Source organism: Ptychodera flava, chromosome 16 (genome assembly GCF_041260155.1).
Source record: "Ptychodera flava strain L36383 chromosome 16, AS_Pfla_20210202, whole genome shotgun sequence".
Taxonomy (NCBI): domain Eukaryota; kingdom Metazoa; phylum Hemichordata; class Enteropneusta; family Ptychoderidae; genus Ptychodera; species Ptychodera flava.
The window spans coordinates 1,349,748-1,371,613 of NC_091943.1; the positions used below are offsets into that span (position 1 = coordinate 1,349,748).

Here is a 21,866-nt window from a genome sequence, read left to right on the forward strand (position 1 = left end):
TGTTGACGTAGCAGATTGTCTTGCCGTAGTCGATGAAAATACCATTGGTACACCTATTTTGCTATATCAGCGACTCATTCGTATCGCCATATACTTGAAAGTCATTCGTAAAGCCAGAAAAGGACGCAAAAAATTACACCTCAATCTGTATCAGCTCTCTGCTTCTTTGAATGCTGAAATTTGTCGTTCAAATATACGAGCCGAATAAAATTAAAGGGTAGGATATATTTCCAGCCGATGTATTTCAAACATTAAGACTGTAAAATCACATTTTCTCGACATATATCTTGTATTTTCACTTTTTGTCTTTAATATATAGAATTACGTAGAAAATGATACTGTTCTTACTTTACCATTGTCCTCCACCTTAAGTAAGTCTGAATTACTGTAGCGATGGTGCATGCATGGAACATGACCCTTTACGCTTGGACCGAATCGGTTTACAAGACAAATCACGAACTTGCAGGCAATACGGAAGTGAACATTGTGAACAATTGAGCAGCATTGGATGTCGTCTTCTACATGTATGCGATACTCCAGTCTTTGATGCCATGCAGAAAAGTAATAATTGGATGAAGACAATTCTTGTTTTATGAGACACTGCGATGTGGAATTGCTAATGCCACAGGCTTAATTGTTCTAATTTATTGCTATTGGAACGTATAGAATGCCAAACATAAAGGCTTTATAATTAGTCATCCAGGAAGACCGTACCCAGAGAAGAGTTAATAGTCAGCTGCTTCTGTGCACTCATTTTAAGACCTGTTGTAAAGATTTTCCCCCTTCTTGATTTCGTGAAAATTTTGAAAAGACATTCTTTTCAATCAAGTTAACACAGGATAAGGGGCCATTTTGAATTCAATTAGCTGTGAATTTTCGGTATTTTTCTATCTTATCCTAAACTCTGCACGGTGACTTCTAAGTCTTGACTATGAAAGAGAAATTTTAAGTTTCTTCAGCAAAGTTTGAGCAAAATTTTAAACTTTTCAATTTCGAGTTGTGTACTATTTGTATAAAGGAGGCTCAAATTAAATGTCAACAGCAGTCGTGTCCTACTTTTCACATTTGCAATATATATCATTTCTTTGCTCTGTACAAACTGAAAAATGTCCCTTTAGACTTTGAACAATTATCAGTTGGAAATCGTTTACCAAAGTGTGTAACCTAGGATGCTGTTTCTTCCATTGTCCCTTTGGTGTCGCAACGACTTTACGCAGTACATAAGTGAAAGAAATCCATCCTCTGGATATTCTTGACAGTTATCGTGTCCAGTTCATTGCACCAGTCTGTGTGAAATTCTAAGAGTATCCTTTGTCAGTTACCGGATTATTTAATTTGAGGTTCGAATTTGTGCGTTTATATTTATAAAGACAAAGTAGAGATGGTATTAAGACTTCGCAGAATAAACAGAACAGAATAAAACAGAACGGAATAGAACAATATAGAATACAATAAAATGCAATGCAATTGAATCGAATCGAATAGAATAGAATAGGTTTGAAAAGAGGAGAATAGAAGAGAATAGATTTGAGTACAATAGAATAGAGTACAATAGAATGGAATGGAATAGAATGGAGTGGAATAGAATGGAATGGAATAGAAGAGAAGAGAAGAGAGCAGAATAGGATGCGGAGGAAGGTTTTGAGAATTCTTATGAAAGAACTTCAAAGCATTTTACTGTCCCTGAAGTCCTTAAATAGAGCTCTTCACTGACACGATTTATGAAACTGTCAACTCAAGAAATATACCATAAACAGACACAGTGATTTCGTTGACATTTCTAAGATCCACAGTCCTTCAACAGAGTGAGTAAGTTCAATTTAAGTTAGAGGTTGATGCACCCAACGAGTAGGACTAAGCGTAGGCCTACTGGCAATGCGCAGACAGTAAAGTTTCAAAATTTTCAAGGCGTATAAAATACACGTCTCATTCCAACTTAATGATTTGCCTTTGAAACGAGTGCAAGCAACTCGACAAATACCACCAAAATGTGACTTATCGAATGATTATATGACGAGTAATCGCATTTTGACAATCTTTATCTCCGAAAGTAAATTATACTCAATGGTCGGTGTATTCAATTATATCTTCATTATTCTATACTGACTGAAATGAAAGCAAAAATAAATCTGATTTTGCCATGAATTCATTCTTAGGCCTTAAATGATATGTGCGAGGACAAGAAAATGATTTGTTTAATCAAAAGTTGATTTCATTTTCTCTTAAAGAAGGTGATACAAAAAGCCTCATACAACGTCAGTTATTTAAATTCGATCTCTAACACTTCTGGACTTATAGAGCCTGTGTTATTTTTTCCAGTTTATAAGCGTTTACAGTGAAATAAATCCTCAAAAATTCAACCTCGTCGCTGTAACCGCTAAGTGGTGCTTCAAAAACTGAATTTTGTGCCAAATGGACAAAGATTGCTCGGTCCTATACGGCACCGAATAAAAAAAACCCCGAAACATGGCGTTTGAATTGAAAACGTCATAAGGGTTATCGAACACCTTTGGGCAATGGAAAGGATGTGGATAGTACCTCGATGCAAATATGGAATTTAGAAAAAGGAAGGGTATCTCAACAGACATACGTCAGAAAGTTTTATTTCCAAATTTCCAGATCAATATTAAAGCAACAAAGGTATATATATATATATATATATATATATATATATATATATATATATATATATATATATATATATATATATATATATATATCTTGAAAAGATGAGCAACATTGCTTTGAATAGAGCATAGTACTTCAACTTCAATTACTGTAACACAAATGTCTCTCAAAATGTCTCAAAGTACAAAATTGCATGAGCAGTGAATGGAATAAAATACTAACACTCTAAATATATTGTATGGCTGATTTACTTGCATCTGGCCATGGAGAAGACGCTCTACACTTCACAGCTTTTGTGAAGCTTTAAGTGAGAGAGAAATCATTAACTAGCCCATTGGAATGATGGGAACGCTTTAAGGCAATTCAAAGCGATTGATGCCATACGTTGCAAGAACGATTTGTAAAAAAATTGTCCAAACGCTGGATTACTAATTATTTCGACCTATTTGGTAATTGTACCAGATCGTGTATTGCTTTCACCTCCAGTCTACACAAATTTTATCGCAGACTTTTGGCTGACATCTTTGCTTATGTCATTCAACACAGTGCTTTCGTAGACATGACAGGGTGAGACTTAAGAATTTTGGGCCAATGCTAAGCTGTAGTGCAATTCAACATTATCTTAAGGGGCATGTTTGTATTTATAAATATTCAAGGCGCCGATTTCTACCATCTACTGACCTTCAGGTGTGCCCCTTAGAGTATCAGTGTCTGCTATGGATTTGATTATTCGACGTGTCCTGACGTTGCCAAACATCAATTTATCGCAAGAGGGAGACCTATTATGAAAGGGGGGGGGCGGGGCAATCTCACCTGCCCATTTCCGACTCCGAAAAACAAAGACCACGATGGCATGTCTGCATATTGAAGATGTTCACAAAAGGTTTACTCATATACAAAAGACGAGTGCAGAAGATGAAATTTATCTCTGTAAAATGTCAGATAAACAGAAGTGTCAGTAGAAACTCAAAAAGTTCTGTTTTGCTGCGAAATAAGCGAACAGCACCGAACCTTTCCCTACTCGAAAAGCAATTTCCATAAACAGCGATACATACGTTCGTGCACATGTCCGATGGGATTGAGGAAGTGTGTGTTCTTGTAGTTGTTCAGTGGGAGCAGTAAGTTGCTTGAATTTGGCAACAGGTACCATGTTCTATATAGGAAACGGGTAAAGACATACACCGATAAACGAAGTTGGCTGCGCATGTCTGTTACTGATGTCAAGAGAGGCAGGGTATTCCCACCTGACGGTTGTTGACGGGTACTGCCATCTGACTGATGGACAGGGTTGTAACAAGCAATAGGCCAAACCGGAATTCGAATCGACCACGGTACAAACAAACCATGTGCGCAAACGCGCTTAGACGTACGTGTATTTCCATACGCGTTAGTACACATGTGGGCTTGTTTGTACCGGCATCACGTGATTATTTGGGCGTACTGAGTCTGTAGAACGCATCGCGTCCTTTTTATTCCGGAGTAGAACCATTACTACGAACGGTGCTTCTACCAGTCTTGGCTGGTCCCCGCCTCAGTGACAAGCACATAGAGGCAGGTAACGGGAAACCGCCATGTATCGAATTACGAAATCTGATTGGTTGAATCATGGGGCGCTGTCATTGGCTGTTCAATTTTCAGTCCGGGTCAGCTCCAAAATTGGAGACGCTATACCATAATATTTCCCCCTTTCATTAGCCAATCAGCGGCCAGCGCGCCATCAGTAAAAATTGTATTTCCTGGCAACCTCCACATGCGTCCTTCGTTACGTACGCCACACTGTGTCGAACTCCGCGCCGTATTCTGTCATAATGTCGAACAGTTGTGTGGCCACTCTGTCAAAACACAATTTCAAAATCGCGTACCAGTTTTATTCTGGCTAAGACAACCAAACCCCATATATCGCTGTGATTCCTAGACTCTGGCTTGAAGTCCTGCGAAATATAAATAGTGTACCTACACAGATCGTTCAGAATACCCCATTTGTATCGGAGATGGCAGCGATACAAATTCTACCGTATGGGGAACAGTTGTGTTGGCCACTCTGTCAACACATTGTCAAAATCGCGTACCATTTTTAGTCTGCGTTTGACAACTACAAAACAGGTATCGTTTTAAAGCTCTGACATTGCTCTTCTTTCTTGCAAAATGTTATACGCGTACCTACACAAATAACCTTTATAACAGTATTTCTAATAGAGATGACGAACATCCACAAAATGATTCTCCGTACTTGAGCGAAATCGATTAACTGGGGGTAGAAATGAATCGTCAATATTTCGAATATTTGTTCACTAATCGGACTCCTTGTTGGACATGACCTTCTGCAGAACACGTGGATTATGTTGACTGTCGAAATCGTCGAAATTCACAAGACAGGGACTTAATAAGCGGCCCAAAACTGCCGATCACACTTGGTGGGTAATTTGTGACCCAGCGTGACCTGTACTTTATTAATGATGTAATCTGGTCGATGATTGGCTGAATGCCGGAATACATTATCATAATGAGTCTCCAATTTTGGAGCTGACCCGGACTGATTTTACTTTGAAGTAAAGCTAAAATTATCCCAGCGAACGTGGCTAGAATTTAATCAAGGATTTAATTAACATTCTTACAACTTTTGAAATGTTGGCAGGTACCAGACTAGGCTAAAAAGCACGCGATAAAAAATGATGCACTATGTGCGGGCATGCGCAATCAACAACTTCCGGGAGACCAAAAACTGTCTCATTTCAAAATGGCGGTTTGCCGGTATCTGCGTCTTACTTCGTGCTGCGTCTAGCTAGTCACGTGAGACGCAGTGATCAGCGAACTACCAGTCGCGCCAATGGGATACAAGCAAATGCTTACGGTAGTGGATGTTGAACTTTTGAAGTGATAGGTTTTTATTCGTTTTAGCGGCTGTTGCATATATATCGAATGGACAGGCGACTTAAATCTGCTCATTGCATTTCTTAATAGTAGTGGTTGGTTTCATCTATTTCTTGCAAAGAATACTCGTGTCAGTTCACGACAACGCGTTCTCAAACCTATTGACGGTAATGGGCACTTGAACCTGCATGACAGGTGCTTGCAGCTGTTGACAGTGATAGTACAATGCATTTACAATGCACGAGTGACAGTGCATGTTGACGATAACGGGTAAATTTGTCCAGTGATGGCTGATGGGCGCTTTCATTTGTTAATGGTAATTATAGCTTACCTATGACTGTTTGCATGTGTGTTCATGAGTAGGGGCATTCATTTGTTGATGGTAATAAATCCCTATATTCGTTGACGGTAACCAAGCAATAGATTCAACATCATGTTACATTCACAATACAAGAGTGGCTGCATCTGTTGACGGTTGAGGGTACTCCTTCGTTTGTTGATTGTAATTGGGATATACAGTTGTTGACCGTAACTGATTCTTACACCTGGCGTCTTTCCAATAAAGGTCAAAGGACACTTGCACCGTACCTTTCATTGACAGTTGACGCCTGTACCTATCTATCCATGGCGATGACGACTTTTACTCGTTTTGATGCCACTGTTTGTTTGAAGCAGGCGTTGGAAAGTAAACCTTTTATTCTGATGGCGGTCACTAGTGCAATCCCCTGTTGATGACACTGGGTGATTACAGATGTCGAAGACAGAGGATGTTTGCAGATGTTGACGGTACTACTTCTTAATATTGACGACAATACTAGCTTAAGGTTGTCTGCAGTAACGGTTACTTCTTTCCTATGGTAGTAAAGCTGTCCGTACCTTCTAATAGTAAAGGTGACAGTGACTGATGACGGTAAGGGGCTCAGCAGCAGGGATTCCCTCAGGTGTTAGCATGTTGAAGGAACTATTTTTTACTATTGTGGATTCTTTTACCAGTTAATGTGAAGAATACCGACATCCTTTGCTGATAATAGACATTTAATGTTGTTTAATGACAATGGTTACCTGAAGTGGTTGATTGGCATTCAATGCATGGCTACTTGCTTCTGTGGATTGTGACTGGCGCTTATCCCTTTACATATCAATGACGACGAATTTTTGTATCTGTCAACAAGGAATAGAGTTTGCATCAGTTTGTGTCGTGTTTGCTCGGAACTAGTGATGGCAATGCTAACTTTTTTCGGTGATGGTGATACGTTCTACCTGCTTGATGCAATGTTACTTGTAGCTGATGACAGCGAATGGTGCAGCCGTTGGTGGTAATGGGTACCATTTTGTTTTGTTTGTTTACTTTTTTGGTTTTGGTTTTTATTTGGTAACAAGTAAGTCAAGCTGCTGACACTGCCTACACCCAGATGTACTGATGGTAAAGGGTTCCAGCTGCTGTCAGTGGGATGGCATGCTTACAGTTGAATGTAACGGTTGTTTGCTTGCCATGGATGACAACGATTGGTACAGATGTAATGACACTTGGTGCATTTACTTGTTGGGTGAAATAAACCCTCAACAGTTAAGGTATTAGTAGTTTTGCGCCTCGAAACCTTATGCTCAAACTTTCTGTATGGAAATTTTAAACAACTTCCCCTTCAAAATAAAGAACAAAAATCAGGGGTCGCCTTGCAAAATGTTGTTATAGAGAAATAAATTACCCAATATTTACCGACACTTGAACTTTAAAACGGCCGCCAAGCCTGTGAACAATCAATTGGGAATAAATTAGTTTTCGCTTTTTGTTGACAAAATGAAAGCGATGAAATATTACTCCTTCTGGATTTCCACACCTTGTTACATAAAATTCGCAGATTATTTTAACAATAAAACATGCTGAAAGACCAATTACAAAAATAAACACAAATAAACTTGCAAGAGAGCTGCCAGCGAATTCTCATTTGATGGTATGTCAGAAGCCGTTCATGACCATGGCATTGGTAACTAATCACAAGTTCACAGGTCATCGTCTGATTGTAGGTCTAAACTGTGACTATGGGTGCCTGCAGTTGTTGACTCGTCTGTCGTTTCGTCTGTTAATGACAGTGGATCTTGTATCTAGACAGTGGAGCATGCAGTTGTTGACGGTAGTTGACGATGCTAACTTTTCTGTAAGAATGGTACAGATTACTGATTGTTTCTGGCATCAAGAGTCGTTAATAGCGATCATCGCTATTAACGACATCATCATGGATGTTGACCGTAGCCGATACCGACGCCTACCTGTTGTATTGAAGTGATGGCAAATGGTGGACATTGTTGTTCAGGACGGTTGCTTGCAGCTGACGATAATTCAAATGTTTTGTCACGGTCATCAGGCAAGGCCTTTCAAATAGCAGTTAGCATATTGATGGAGTTGATTTTGCAGTAAGCTTTCCTTGCATATGCTGTATTGTTACATTATATATATATATATATATATATATATATATATATATATATATATATATATATATATATATATATATATTTAAAGATAATAATACAAATTACTTCAAGTAGAATGTAATAATATCTTGTACTTAAGTTTCATGCACCATGCAATCTTCAGAGAGAAGTGAAAGGATTCTTAGCTCTATACTTTCATTTATATTATTACTTTGTACTTAGAGTAATTTTTGTTATTGTTTATAACTCTCTGCTTTTCGAATCGAGCACTGTAATTTCCCTCTTCGAGATATATATATATATATATATATATATATATATATATATATATATATATTTATATATTTTATTTATATTATTATATATATATATATATATATATAATATATATATATATATATATATATATATATATATATATATATAACATAATGACAGCAGATAAAAGGATAACAATAATGATTTTAGACTGATACTTTCCTCAGTGGAAATTAAATTGCAAATAAGTATACAATAAGGTGGAACTAGATCATACGTAAATGACATTATTTGATTGTATTTCATGGTACTGTGAACTCGTTCTAATAACGTGACTTTCCCCTCGTCGATGACTCTTACCTTTGTCAGGCGATTTCGCAAGAGGTTGTTGCACGCCCACTTCATATGTAAATCAAAACATTTGTTTATGGATGAGGGCGGGCATGAATTGACACCAACGAGTTAGAAAACCGTTACAAAGGGAATACTCCAAAAGTTTATAGCTCATAGTTTATACTTCCTGAGCCAATTAACAGCATCGGAAGCGTGGAGGATTATTCCGCGAATAGTGCTCTTTCTACAGAGATTCATGACGTGCGACAATTGACGCAGCTTCGACAGCCTTGAGGCGAAATGTGATTGTTAGACCCTAACACGTCTCCTTTCTTCTCCGTCACCTATGTAATAGCAAATCACGGTAGGACGTGTCACATTTCCCAGGCTATATATATATCATAAGTTTGCCCTGGACTCGGTCAGTGTAGCCATGCGTTCCATACACATCACTGCGATCTGCCTACTGCTGATGAACGCGCTGCTTTCGCCATCCTCACACATGACAGTTGCCGAAGAACAGGACGACCAACACAGTCCTGACAGACCTCCTGGCGGTAATAAGAGGGACGTTTCAGGTGGCGGACAGGCCGAAAACGACGAGAAGATATCGGACTGCGGGAACCACTCACCTCTGCGCAGCAGTTTTACGAGACTGAACTTACGTTCAAATGAGGCTAAAAGATCGAGAAGCACACGAGCAGTGAGTTGTAGCCCCTGGCCCGGGTGCGTGTACTGGAAACGGGAAGAAACGGTACCAGAGATGAACAGTGGCGCGAGTCTGACCCGTCGACAAGCTTGGAACAGCAAAATGCTCCAAAACTGCCGGTCCTATTGTAGCTGGATCCGCAAACGCAGGTCGCAGAGAGACTGTACCCCGCAGTGTGATGACGGAGACAGTGGAAGGGTAATACAGACCAGATCGCTTATCGGCCTACCGTACTGTGTCGCCGTCTGCCGTGAGATGGAACAAGGGTAATCAAGGGAAGTGTTCCAAGATGCCAAGAACTCGAGCTGTACAACGACTACCATAGACTATAACGGGTCCACAACATCGCTATTTTCTATGCCACGAAATGGTCATGGAAATGGAACTTTGCCAAAATTCCAACTTTCGCACCTTTTTTTTCATTGAGAGTTGGTCACATTAATGGTTGTACATGTTCTTATCTCTTTTATGTCTAGTAAACTTAAGACTGTCTTTGAATACAAATTGTACTCATTTCTCGTTTCATGTACCATATTCTCTGCTACATCAATACTAAATGTTCTCTCAGATCCTGTCGGTTGTTAGTGTACCATAGCATATCGAAGCATTACCTCGTATCAAACGATGTAATTAAGAACAATTGTGTCAGCTTTGGGTAATACTGTACGTTGAAGCATACATGTATCTACAAAAAACGGTTACCCACTGAGAAATCGTTATGAAGAGGGAAAACCTTTTCTGCGGGAAAAGGTTGTGAAAATTGGATATGAAATTCAGAATGTATGGAATGGAAGTTAGTCATCGAAGCATCTGAAGGGTGAAGTAGTTGATTTAGGACATACAATAGGAATGGTATGTGGGAGAGGGTTTGGTCGACACCGATTTTTAATTTGAAAGAAAAAACTCGTGCGTTCGAAGGTTGCGAAACGTGTCTGTCTTGGAATTTCTTTATTTTGACAAAACATCTTTCTGTGACATGCTTTTCACTGTTCAAATACCTGTACCTGTAATTGTGTGCCTTCGGTCGGAATTCGAGATTTTATTGCTTTAATTTAACTGTGTTTGATCAAGATTGACAAGATAATGTCCTTTTGTATGCGTGCTTGTGTTTCAATGCCATACACGTCGGCTGTAATCGTGATAAAAGGAGGGTTATAAATTATTGCAGTGAGTATACTATACAACGATAACTATATAATTGTGTGTATTTATACGTCGCTTCCTTTATCTATTGCCTCCCGCTTTTAACGATTTTCCTGATCGGCACACCGATAGCTGACGTAAAATGTGACAATTCGAGCTATTCTGGAACACTTCGATGGATAAAACAATTGATGCAGTTTCGACTAGTATCCAGCGATAGAAAACAACGAAAACGTTTTTTGTGATCTTTATTCATCGAAAAAGGGCTTCTCGAGGTGTTTTATTAAAAACGAAGTTAAAGATACCCTGGCGTGAGATAAGTAAAAGAAAGAATAGACTGACGTAGTGCTTTTTCAAATTTTAAAGATATAAAATAGGATATAAGAAAGCATCGTGCAGATCGTGAAAGTACTTCGATATGTTTTTAAAAACCTCCATAGTCTTTACACTCAATTTTTGGGCACTTATTTCATATCATGGACATAACATGATGTATGGAACTGACGTCATTGTGGGCAAAAGCGAAACGGCAAGACTAATGACGTTGCAGTCTGAAGGGCCCCGTTCAGTAACAGTAGACTGGTATATGGTATCAATATTCTGATGGTATCTGTAATTTTAATCTAGATCGATATCTGCACCATCTATAGTGCCACATCTCGTACTAGACAACAAATTTTTCATGTAATACTATGAAACCATCCTAAAATGTTGCATTCCAGTCGATTACGCACACTTGTCAGGGCATTGTACGCCTGATTTGATGTAAAATGGATGAAAATTAAATCGAAGTTTGATCACTAAATATCCACGAAACCAAGCGACTGATACAACGTTTGGCTTCTATAGAAATCAACATGCAGATCAAGACGATTAGTGTTAAGCTACAAATATTCATCGTAATTCCGTGACATGTTCAACAAAATTGTGTTCACACGCACATATTCAAAATCACCTAAGTAACAATGCAAAATGTGTAATAGTGTTCACAGTTAACCACGAATCCCCCGTCAGGGCATTTCACTACATTTTATGGTTACCAAGAAATTTTCTCAATCTATTTGCGAAAAGTAAAACTCACTCACAGATGTGGCAAATAGAATTTTAGGATATTAAGAATGAAAGAAAAATGTCTGTATAGCCCGAGTTGATTTAACAAGATTTCTATTTCGATTATACATTTATATTGTGTAAAATGATTTTACAAAGACAGAAAATTCTGTTTGAATGCGTACATCTTCAATTAGAGTCGCTAAGGCTATAAATCTGTTGCGTTTTAAACACACCCTACTTAGAGCCATCGATTTCGCTTGAATTAGGGAACGTCCACTCAAAACGCAGGTTCTATACTCTTTTTTGACAAAGCGGTCCGACGACTAGGGGGGAAAGGCGAGTAATGCATGTCAATTATTTCGTTTAAGAATGGGCAGAAAGAGTGAACGTGTTAGGATAAATCGGGCGTACAGTATTCGTGATCTTCTGCCGAAGGGTTGTGCTTTTTACAATTCCCTGCTAACGTGTAATTCATAAAAGAACCCGTCGTTAGAGAGTACCAGCACCTCAAGTGATTTTGCATGGGGATATTTGTGACGTCAGCACTGAGCAGGCATTTATTGAGTAAAACACCACGCAAATACAACTCATCCATTCCATCGAACGTCATCAGCCGGCCAAACAGATTTCAAGCACGTTTTGCATGAATCCCTAGGCAAAAAAGTATGCCTATTTTTCTTATCACAGTTTTTTGCTGATCACATTTTCACACTAACTTTTCCAATTTAGTAAATTTAGTAGTTCTTTTCATCAAAATTAGTATGTTTGTGTTTTTACAAGTTACATTGATAAGATCTTTTCGCCAAAGGAACTTTTAATGGGAATAACACATCGGCACTTCCGACAAAGTCCCTCAACTCGCTATGTGTTGACTGTTGAGGGATTTTCCTCCCACAAATAGTTCAGGCTGATGTGATGGCTGCGTGCTATTGATGCGGCGTCTCTCATCTCGGCAGGGGTACTCAAAAAGTGAACACAGACATAGATATCGTACACTGAAAGATTCACTCGTGCATACCCAGACCCATTGGAGTTTGCGGAGACTAATACACGACTGAATATATCATTGTATAGATATCGAAGACAGTCATAGATCATATAATTATAGTGAACGACACAAATATCGTAGAAAGATATCATTCATATGACGGTTGGTTATTGTAAGAGTAGGAATGGTGAACCTTTTTGGACCTGATTAGCATTCAGAAAGCCAAGAAGATTGCATGAAAATGTTAAATACGTCACTTCTGTCATTACCACTCCGCCAGGAAGTTTCACAGTCTGTCACACTTCAATACTCTCACTCTCTGTCAGAAAAAAAGTATGAAATTAAGGAGCGACGTCGATAGCCTGGCTGGATGTGTCGAGGGCGTGGCCATTTCTTACTTGTTAACTTGCAAGGGAAACGCTGTGATGAAAATTAATGAAAAATTTGAACAATATAAGTCACTGTTTTTTGAAACCATGGACAAACTAAAGTCTGTGTTTAAACCTTGAATAAATTTAAAAACAACAGGGTATTTAAAAGAAAGCGTTCGAACACACCTGCAACTCAAAATGTCTGCCAAATATGTTTAATATTTCCACGACCAAACTTGTTTGTAAGGCTTTCCTTTTAATACGACAAATACTGCATGGCATAGTTAACCATTAGGGGGAAAGTTCCAACGGTATTCGATGAAATAAAGGGAGTATACACGCAGGACAGAACCATAAAGCGATGACAATGTGACAAACTTATTTACTTAATGTGCAATATTTGCAATGCGTGCAACTGGATAAGAACACATCGCATTTGTAAGGTTTGGAAATCTTATTGCGTCATTCAGTCGAAAAAGCAAAGAATTGTCTTGTAAATGGAACAAACATAAAAGGTCGGGGGAAAAACTTAAATATAATATTGACAAACAAAATGGAATATGTGAAATAAAGTAGCAATGCATTAGATCGTGAAACGGACGATGGAGGATTTTAAACTTAATTTACAAATTGAGCATTACAGCAGCTATAACGTATGTTAACATTAATGTCGCGACCTTTAATGACAACTACCCTAGTTCGGATAACCAGTAACTTACCGTCCACATGCCCTTTGACATTTAAGACGCGAAAACCTTTCATTCAGAAAGGAATTAATATCTACCGAGTACGGTCAAAAGCAATATCAAAACTGAAATGAACAAGGTAATAACTGGAAGAGAACAGCGTCTGTCAATCAACTCAAGAGGCGAGTAAACGTCAAATTGTTGTGAATCGTCGGAAAATGTTCCGATGACGTTTCTCAAAGGCACCGCGCAATTGCGGAAGTCTCTACAGACAGAGCAATAAGTTTCAAATGTCTAATTTGGTCGCCCCAGTGGTCTACTTAAAGTCATTATTCGTCAGAGACCTTAAACAACATTACAATCTCGCTATCACTCGCGGAAGTTCTTGCAACCGACGACCTTCCAGCTTATTTAAGCGGAATATCATGGCGTCTTGCGTTTCCAGTTTCCATCCTTAATTTTAATTTCGCTTCGAAATGGCTCACACCCACAGCAAGTTAATTTCTAGACACTTGGTAGATCATGAATACCAAAGTGGGCAATGTTAAAACTCTATGGATTAACTCACATCGTGTTTATATCATCCTTGCATTTTGGCCACTTGATATATGATCATGCTATCGCCATGTTCTGAGATTTGCCAAGATATTAAACATTAAGCGTGTGAAATGGTATATTCTGAATTCTGGAGGAAATATAAACGTTTCGAGCAAGGCGTTGCATAGAGATAAAGATTGCCTCCCAGAAATCGTAATATTCCTACGACGGAGAATATTAAAAATCAATTCCTTGCCTTTCCCTATTGTATCTATGAGTTTATCATATTAAATGCATTAAATCGAATTACTCGAGGGAAATGATCAGAAATTCGATTGCATTCCGTGATTGGGAATAATTTTCGTATACCTGTCACGGTATTCATCCGCTTTGTCATATCCACATTCCAACGCTCAATAATTACGTTGTACTTGTCATCAAACCAAATCTTCAAAGTTTTCGGCCCTACAAAATATTTTCTCCGTAACAATAAACCTGTATCTCTGTTCTCATAACAATCATAAGTTGTATTCCGCTAAGATATATTTCCATCAGTATAGTGATTTTTCCAGAGGAACAACAGGTCATGCCCCACGGTTGAGGCAAAGACCGAAGATTCAACTTTGACAGTAAAATGGTATACGTCTTCAGTTCATGCTTTGTATGTTATTACAAAATGTAAGGGCTGGTCTGAAGTTCGTGTTATAGTCACGTACTATGCCTACACAAGTATTTTGGTTCTGTTTCTCTGTAAATTTATTTCATACACATTATTATTCACTATATCGTTTTTGGATTGTACATGAAGACTGGGGTTAAGAGCGTCTCAGAGCTGGCTACGTCTCATGATGAATATTTGACAATCTGGCATCCAAAACATTTTGTAGTCACTTCTAAATTTCGTATCAAAGACACGAATTTAATAAACGCCATCAGTTCCGAACGACTCGCTGTACACGATAAAATGTTAGTAGTTAATGCATGAAAATCAAGCCAGGAGCTAGTCAGGGTTTACGCTGTAAGGGTAGTTATGTCAAACCTCTCACCTGTTCAACTATACTAACGGATGGCATCGATTACGTTCCAATTTCTCCTTCCCGACAAAACAAACCTATCATCAACTTCACTTCCAGCTAGGAGATGTACGTGAAACGTGCATATCAATCAGATAATGAGTCTTTTCTCTGATTTGACTCACTACAAACATTAGTATTCCACGGGGTTTATCCGTGTCAGTGTGTCTTCAATCAAATGCTGTGTATGCCTGCCTTAGCATAAGCCCAAGTATGAAGTGAAAGTCTACACAGCTACAAAAGCCACAGACATGGCGTGTATTGAGCTGAAATATCCAGAACCTGACGGAGAGAAGTTAATCAGTGAATGAAGCAATCAATATTGTCAATCTGCGTAAGAGTTACTACGAGTTACACACAAAACATAGTAAAACATCATAGATAGATAGATAGATAGATAGATAGATAGATAACATAGATAGATAGATAGATAGGTAGACAGACAGACAGACAGACAGACAGGCAGGCAGATAGACCGATGGATACTTCTGTAATTAACTCACATACGTATCTTGATGTTTAATATAAGCTAATATAAATACACATTATACGATATATTAATTTTGTAAGATAAAATATTTAGATCACGAACAACAGATTAAGAAAGCAATCATTGTCTTCATAATTCAGCTATTGTGATATTCCTATATATTAGGGCGAATGCTAATTGGTAGCTATCAATATCGCTCGAATACGAATAGTGACATTGTGCTATCCAACGCCTTTTTGAAGTATAAATGGACCACAGCAGTTGAAGTAATCCTCTAACAGGCGCGATCATGGTTTCGACTCATAACTATCAGTGCGCCGCATTTTTTGCATCGACTACTTCCCTCCATTAAGAAGGCACTGTTATCGCGCAAGTTTAACCACGTTTCTGTACTGTAACTTTAGCTTAGTCGGACGCGCGAGGTCGCATATCTGACTCAGTGTAAATGACAGGCAGATATGATTCTCGGTAATACACTGCCCTAGCCTGACCGAATTGCGGAAGGGGGCGGGAAGAGAACATAGTCTGTAATCATGAAAGATGGAAAATTTGCATAGATTTGCCCTACTATACATTACTAGTACTAGTACACCCATTTTAGCATACGCATTTTCAGAGTATGCGTAATATCGCATTATTTTAAAAGAAGCAGCCGAAAAGATTTCACATAAAAAATGGATGATACTTTTCTCAAATACAACGAAAGGAACCTCTTCTTCACCTGACGATTTCCACTGCACTCTGTGCAGATTCAACGAGAAGGAACTAACGTATGAACATATTTTTTGCAAATCAGTCCAAAAACTTTTATAGTCCTAACTTATGCGGAATTTCAAGGCGAACTCAGTAGATGCTCCTTGTGTTATGCATTACTGTTAAGGTAAAACGCGCCTCGGGGACAGATATTCGGACTCTCAAACTTTTACAATTCTCTTCTGATATACCACTTGTGGTGTTGGGGCTTATTTTAAAGCTCTTGATGTAAGAAAACTTTTAACCGGCTTAGCTTTTCGAAAATCGAAAATTTCATTTTTTCTCCATAAAGTTAACACAGTGATATGCGGCAATTTTGAATTTTAAATATCGTTAAAACTTGTTTCAGTAGCGATGTTTCACTAAAGGAACGAGAACGAACGGTTCGTCGTATTTCCAAGCACACCATTGGTCAGCTTTCGTCGCATTTACATGTCTCGTCGCAAATTCTGCAACGGGATTGGATGGCACCTAATTAATTAGTAATCGTCAGCTCTGTACGTCGCCTGTCGTCTCATTTTAATATTCGGTCGTCTCATTGTAATAGTCGGGCCATGCTTTGTGTTGCCGACAAGACAATGAACAAAACTTGCAACAAAAGGGAATTCAATGCAGCGCCGTTAGACTGGGATAACGTGATGACCGTACTTAGGTTTATCTCCGACCACTAAATAATGGCGATTTATGGTTCAGCAAAGGGGAGTGATTGTGGTTTATCTATAAGAAATTATATGAAGCCAAAGAAAACTGTTTTATGTATAATGCGACCAATCTTGTACTGTTTTATGGCTGCTATTTACAGAAAATTTGCGATATATGGAAAATTCACGAATAGGCCTATTTCTTTGAAAATGGGCAACAAAAATGCGTTTAGAGTCGGCAATTTCTTCTGAGGTTGCAGTCACTGGGAACCTTTTATGACTAGACATGATTCAAACAAGTTCTTATTCAATATTCTGGTTTGTGTACATTTGTGAACTGCAGCTGATTGTGTGGGGGTGAACGCGGTACAGGAAATTTCGCCCCAAATCCAGGAGAAACGTTTGGATCACAGTCAGCCAACTGCACCGACTCAATTTTTAACGCCTTCGATCATCATGAAAACATGAACACTGAAATTTGAAATGAGTTTGTATGAAATCAAAAGAAATACATGAGGAGCTATTGCAAACGAACGACTTTATTTTTTAAATTCTAAGTATGTGACTGTACGGCAGATATATTCCCTATTGTGAATAGAATGGTTTCTATAGTGAGGAGATTAACACAGTTCCTCTAAACACAGTATTACACGCATGGTTTGTAGTAATTAGAACAATGATTTTAATTCACTTATTCTAACTATCAGGATTACAAAAGTATGTGTTATCTTAGACAGTAGAAAGAGTTTCCCACACATGATGGCGGGACCTTCCTTCAAGTAGGTGAATGACATGTAATTTTATCGATTGTCATTACCGTCCTGACACCCATCTGTCATGCATGAAGCCCGTTTCTGATTGGATGGCATGAATGCAGCTGCACTGTGGTGTCGATTCAAAGCAGTACCGAATATTATAATGAGACGAAGAATATCATAATGAGACGAAAGGCGACGAACAGAACTGACGATTACTAATTAATTAGGGTACCACCCAATCCCGTTACAGAATTTGCGACGAGACACGTAAATGCGACGAAAGCTGACCAATGGTATGCTTGGAAATACGACGAACCGTTCGTTCGCGTTCGTCTTTAGTGAAACATTAGTGAAACATGTGAGTTTCTACGGCAAACTTTCATGGTCTATGTGTGTGGAAACACTTTTATGGTCGGTAAAACTTTTAAGTCCTCCCGTTTTTTGCAAAGTTCAAGTATAACTATCGAAATGTTGATTAAAAAGAAATACAATTACTGGTGTTTGATTCAAAACAAAGAAATAATAAACAAGATCGCGTTTCATTAAATACAAACGAAGACTTGGGTGAACAATAGTTTATACATCTATAATCGACCTTTGGCTCCAGAAGTCTTAGTGATATAACTTGCTGTCGGAGATACCATATTGCGATAATTTAACAGCGCTATTGTTTTAGATGTCGGCGTTTGCGAGTGTGTCATAAACAATATGTAAGCGTCAGTAGTTAGCACCTAATTTCAGTATGAATATGGAAGGTTTAAAACGTTCATCAAATCGTATATGTCAGATTTGTCTTTAATCCGATTATTATAAGTAGTTTTCTTACTTTTTAGGCGATGAAAATTTATTTCCTGTAAAGTAGTTTTACATTACATTTTTCAGCTACGCCTTTAAGTTTTGTCTATGAAAAAGCAACATTTTGACGTGTAAAGGCATACTTCACCGGCCTAAATCATTGCTAGATGCAGCTACATTTCAAATAACTTTGTCAACAACAACTCTGTGGCGCCTGGGTGTATCCAGTCCTAGAGAAACCTCTCTGCAAGGCAACATCTCGTAAACGTTGCCGAAAATCAAAAAAAAAACAATCGGTAACCCGCGTGATGGAGAATCCGGGTAACTAAAAGACAAAAAATTGATTCTTTTGGTAAATAAGCGGAACCAGATTGTAAAAACGTCTAGGGATCCCTGCAAGGTCATATAGTGCTAAAGTTACTGATAGTAAAGAAGTTAAGGTAGTCACAAAAATTATTTTGAGTTTAACCAAGATTTGAGCTATGGAGATCATACAAGGAATTCTATCAATTTCCATTTTTATAAAGTTCATACTTAGTACGAAAGATGGAATTGTAACTTGTTCTCCTGTACAAGTATTCTTCGAGACAGGCAGAGGCAAGTCAATGCATTACATTGCCGTCTGGTTTAATCAGTGCCCTTTATTTTGATTACAGGTCTTTTTTCAACGTGGAATATGAGGGGTATATGGTTGATGTTTGGAGTTGTTGGCTTGTTTTTCATACTCTCTACCGAATCAGAACTTTTAGATGAACACACGAAACACCCTGTCCAGTTATGGGACCAAGAGACAACTGACGACGCGGAAGAACCGGAACTGGTCAGGCGGGCGAAATATGGTTGCGGCTCCAAGTGCAAGGGCGGGAAAGATCGACAGCGGCAGCTACGACTCTTGCACGTCGGCCAAAAGCCGTGCGGTCGATTCTGTTCAAGCTGGAAACGGGCAGACGAAGGAACACTGTCCTTGGAAACGGAGAGCAACATTGATAAGACTAGGCGGGAGTGGTACAACCAGGCCCTTCAAAACTGCAAACCCTACTGTAATTGGCTGAAGCGAACGGCCCGAAACGCGCACTGCAAATGGCCTTTTTCTTGTGACTTCGAGCGGGATACTGACCAAGACCAAGACCCAAGTGAGGGTGCTCCAAGTTCCGACCGCCGCGCACTTCTGGGGTTGCCGTACTGTCTACAGCTCTGTAAAAATATGGGATGAAATAAACCATGAAAGGACCAGACTTATGACGGATATGAGAAGTTTTTTACCAACAAATGTAAATCGGGATACACCATATGTCATAGAAACTATAACATATTGTTGTCATATGTATATATCGTGATTACGCCAGTAAAATGGTCAAGTATAAATCACTAGTATAAATTAGATTCTATTGACGTTTTAACCAAAAAGATAGTATTTTTGGAAGTTTCCTGATACCGTGATACTTCAATAGTTACTCAAACATATTGAAAACGCTGTTGCACAATACCGTACACCTGAGTTGATATCCTTCCCACGCGTGAATTTCTTTTTACACTTGTACACTGTGGTCATATAAAATTTCGTTCTGTTTTATTTAGTCATAGTCCCTCCATTTGATAGTCAGATTCAATACTTTCTTACGGCTGATAGTAACACTGTGTAAAGCACAAGCTTAGGCCTCGGAGCGACAACGAGAATGTTATGTGTAATTGTCATGTCAGTACAAATCTACAATGTCAGCTTTCTGTTCTGACATTATGTCCTACATTTGCATGTCTGACACTTTTTGACTTGCACAGAGAACCCTGTGTGACCGTGACTGTAGAAGCCGTGTCGGTATTTTACCAGTTTAAGTTACAATGTACCTGCACGGTCTTACTGGACTGTTATCAAAATAAAAACTTACTTGAAAATATTAAATCTTAGTTACCTTTGGCTACTGATATCACAGTGGCAATAAAGTTTCTTAGCACTAGAATAAAAATATCGATCGATGTTAAGACTTTATTTTAAGGAGAAAATTCATACAGAAATCATAGAAAATTAGTTTAAGTTGCTGAACATTCTGCGATACCAATGGGAGTTTAGAGAAAGAAGACTTTTTTATCTCTTTCATACAGCAACTTTTCATCAATGCCCTTGTAGATAGTAACATGTTTACGCACCTACACATCTGCCCAATTATTTCGGCAAACAGTATGAAACATTAACAAAGAGAATTCACAGTATTTACTTTTGAACGCACGCACTCGTAAGGTTGCTCGGGATGACGTTTGAGTAGTTTACGAGCGTCCTTCGTTTTCAATCCTAGAATACTACTTAGCCATCATCATTTGCAGAAATCTGTCTGAGGTCACTGGGGAAAATTACACAAGAAATTGACAGCTATTGGACAGACATTTTAACACAGGAAAATTTTTGAAGAAAATTGAGCAAAATATCTAATAATATATATAATAATTACATATAGAGATTTATACTTAATTTTGCACAACTCAAACGGCATCGTCAGAAGCTGCTAAAATAATGAAAGCTGTCTCACCAAGGCTATCATAGCAAAAGGTGTGGACCAAAAATAAGAACATTAGCCCAAAATATTTGCACATAAAGATTTCCTGATCATTTGAACAATCGAAGTTGGATCCCAAGTGACTTGTAAAACAAAATATGAAAGCAGTTTCAGATAGGAGGTGAAGCGTTGAATAGGACGATAGAGGACAGAAATGACAAACAAACAAACAAGCAATCTATTCGATAGACTCCACGTTGCAAACAGCCAAGTCAACAAACTTTAAGAGTGACTGTTAAAACATCAACATCCCCTGGACCACAAGTAACGATGCTTGATGTTCATCAAAAACTGATTGACTGAAAACTTCAGCTATAATTAATTGCATGATGGACGCACCGGGCATTTGCAAAGCATCAGTGGAATAAATAATCAGTCATAACTATCTGTAATCAAAAGTTCCTTGTCAAATGCAAAGGATCTTAATTTACAAATCAGTAAATACACAACATGTAACAAATAAACAAATCATCAAACACACAAGACATGCCACGTGGTCGATGAAAGAAAGATATGTGGACTTGCCATGTAATATGAAGAAATGACGTGAGGTATTTCGAAAAGAGTAAACACATTCTGCCACACATGACATGTAGCACCAGTGTCCAATGAGAATCAATGACATGTAGCACCAGTGTCCAATGAGAATCAATGACATGTAGCACCAGTGTCCAATGAGAATCATAATAAGGAATGGTCACATTCTGAATTCCATTATCACCAGTAACACCAGATAACAAGTCATTGGCAATGAAATAGTCCTAAATTGTAAATGGGAATTTGTCAGTGGCAGTAAC

The 21,866-nt window shown here is 38.4% G+C and overlaps 1 long non-coding RNA gene across 1 annotated transcript in view; it reads left to right on the top strand.

The window, feature by feature from the left end:
- Positions 1-20,112, top strand: part of LOC139114850 (uncharacterized) — a 28,459-nt gene extending 8,347 nt beyond the window's left edge. Inside the window, exon 2 of the long non-coding RNA XR_011547975.1 lies at positions 19,177-20,112. This is a non-coding gene — a long non-coding RNA (uncharacterized lncRNA). The remainder of the gene's footprint in view (positions 1-19,176) is intronic.
- The last annotated feature ends 1,754 nt before the right edge of the window (positions 20,113-21,866 follow it).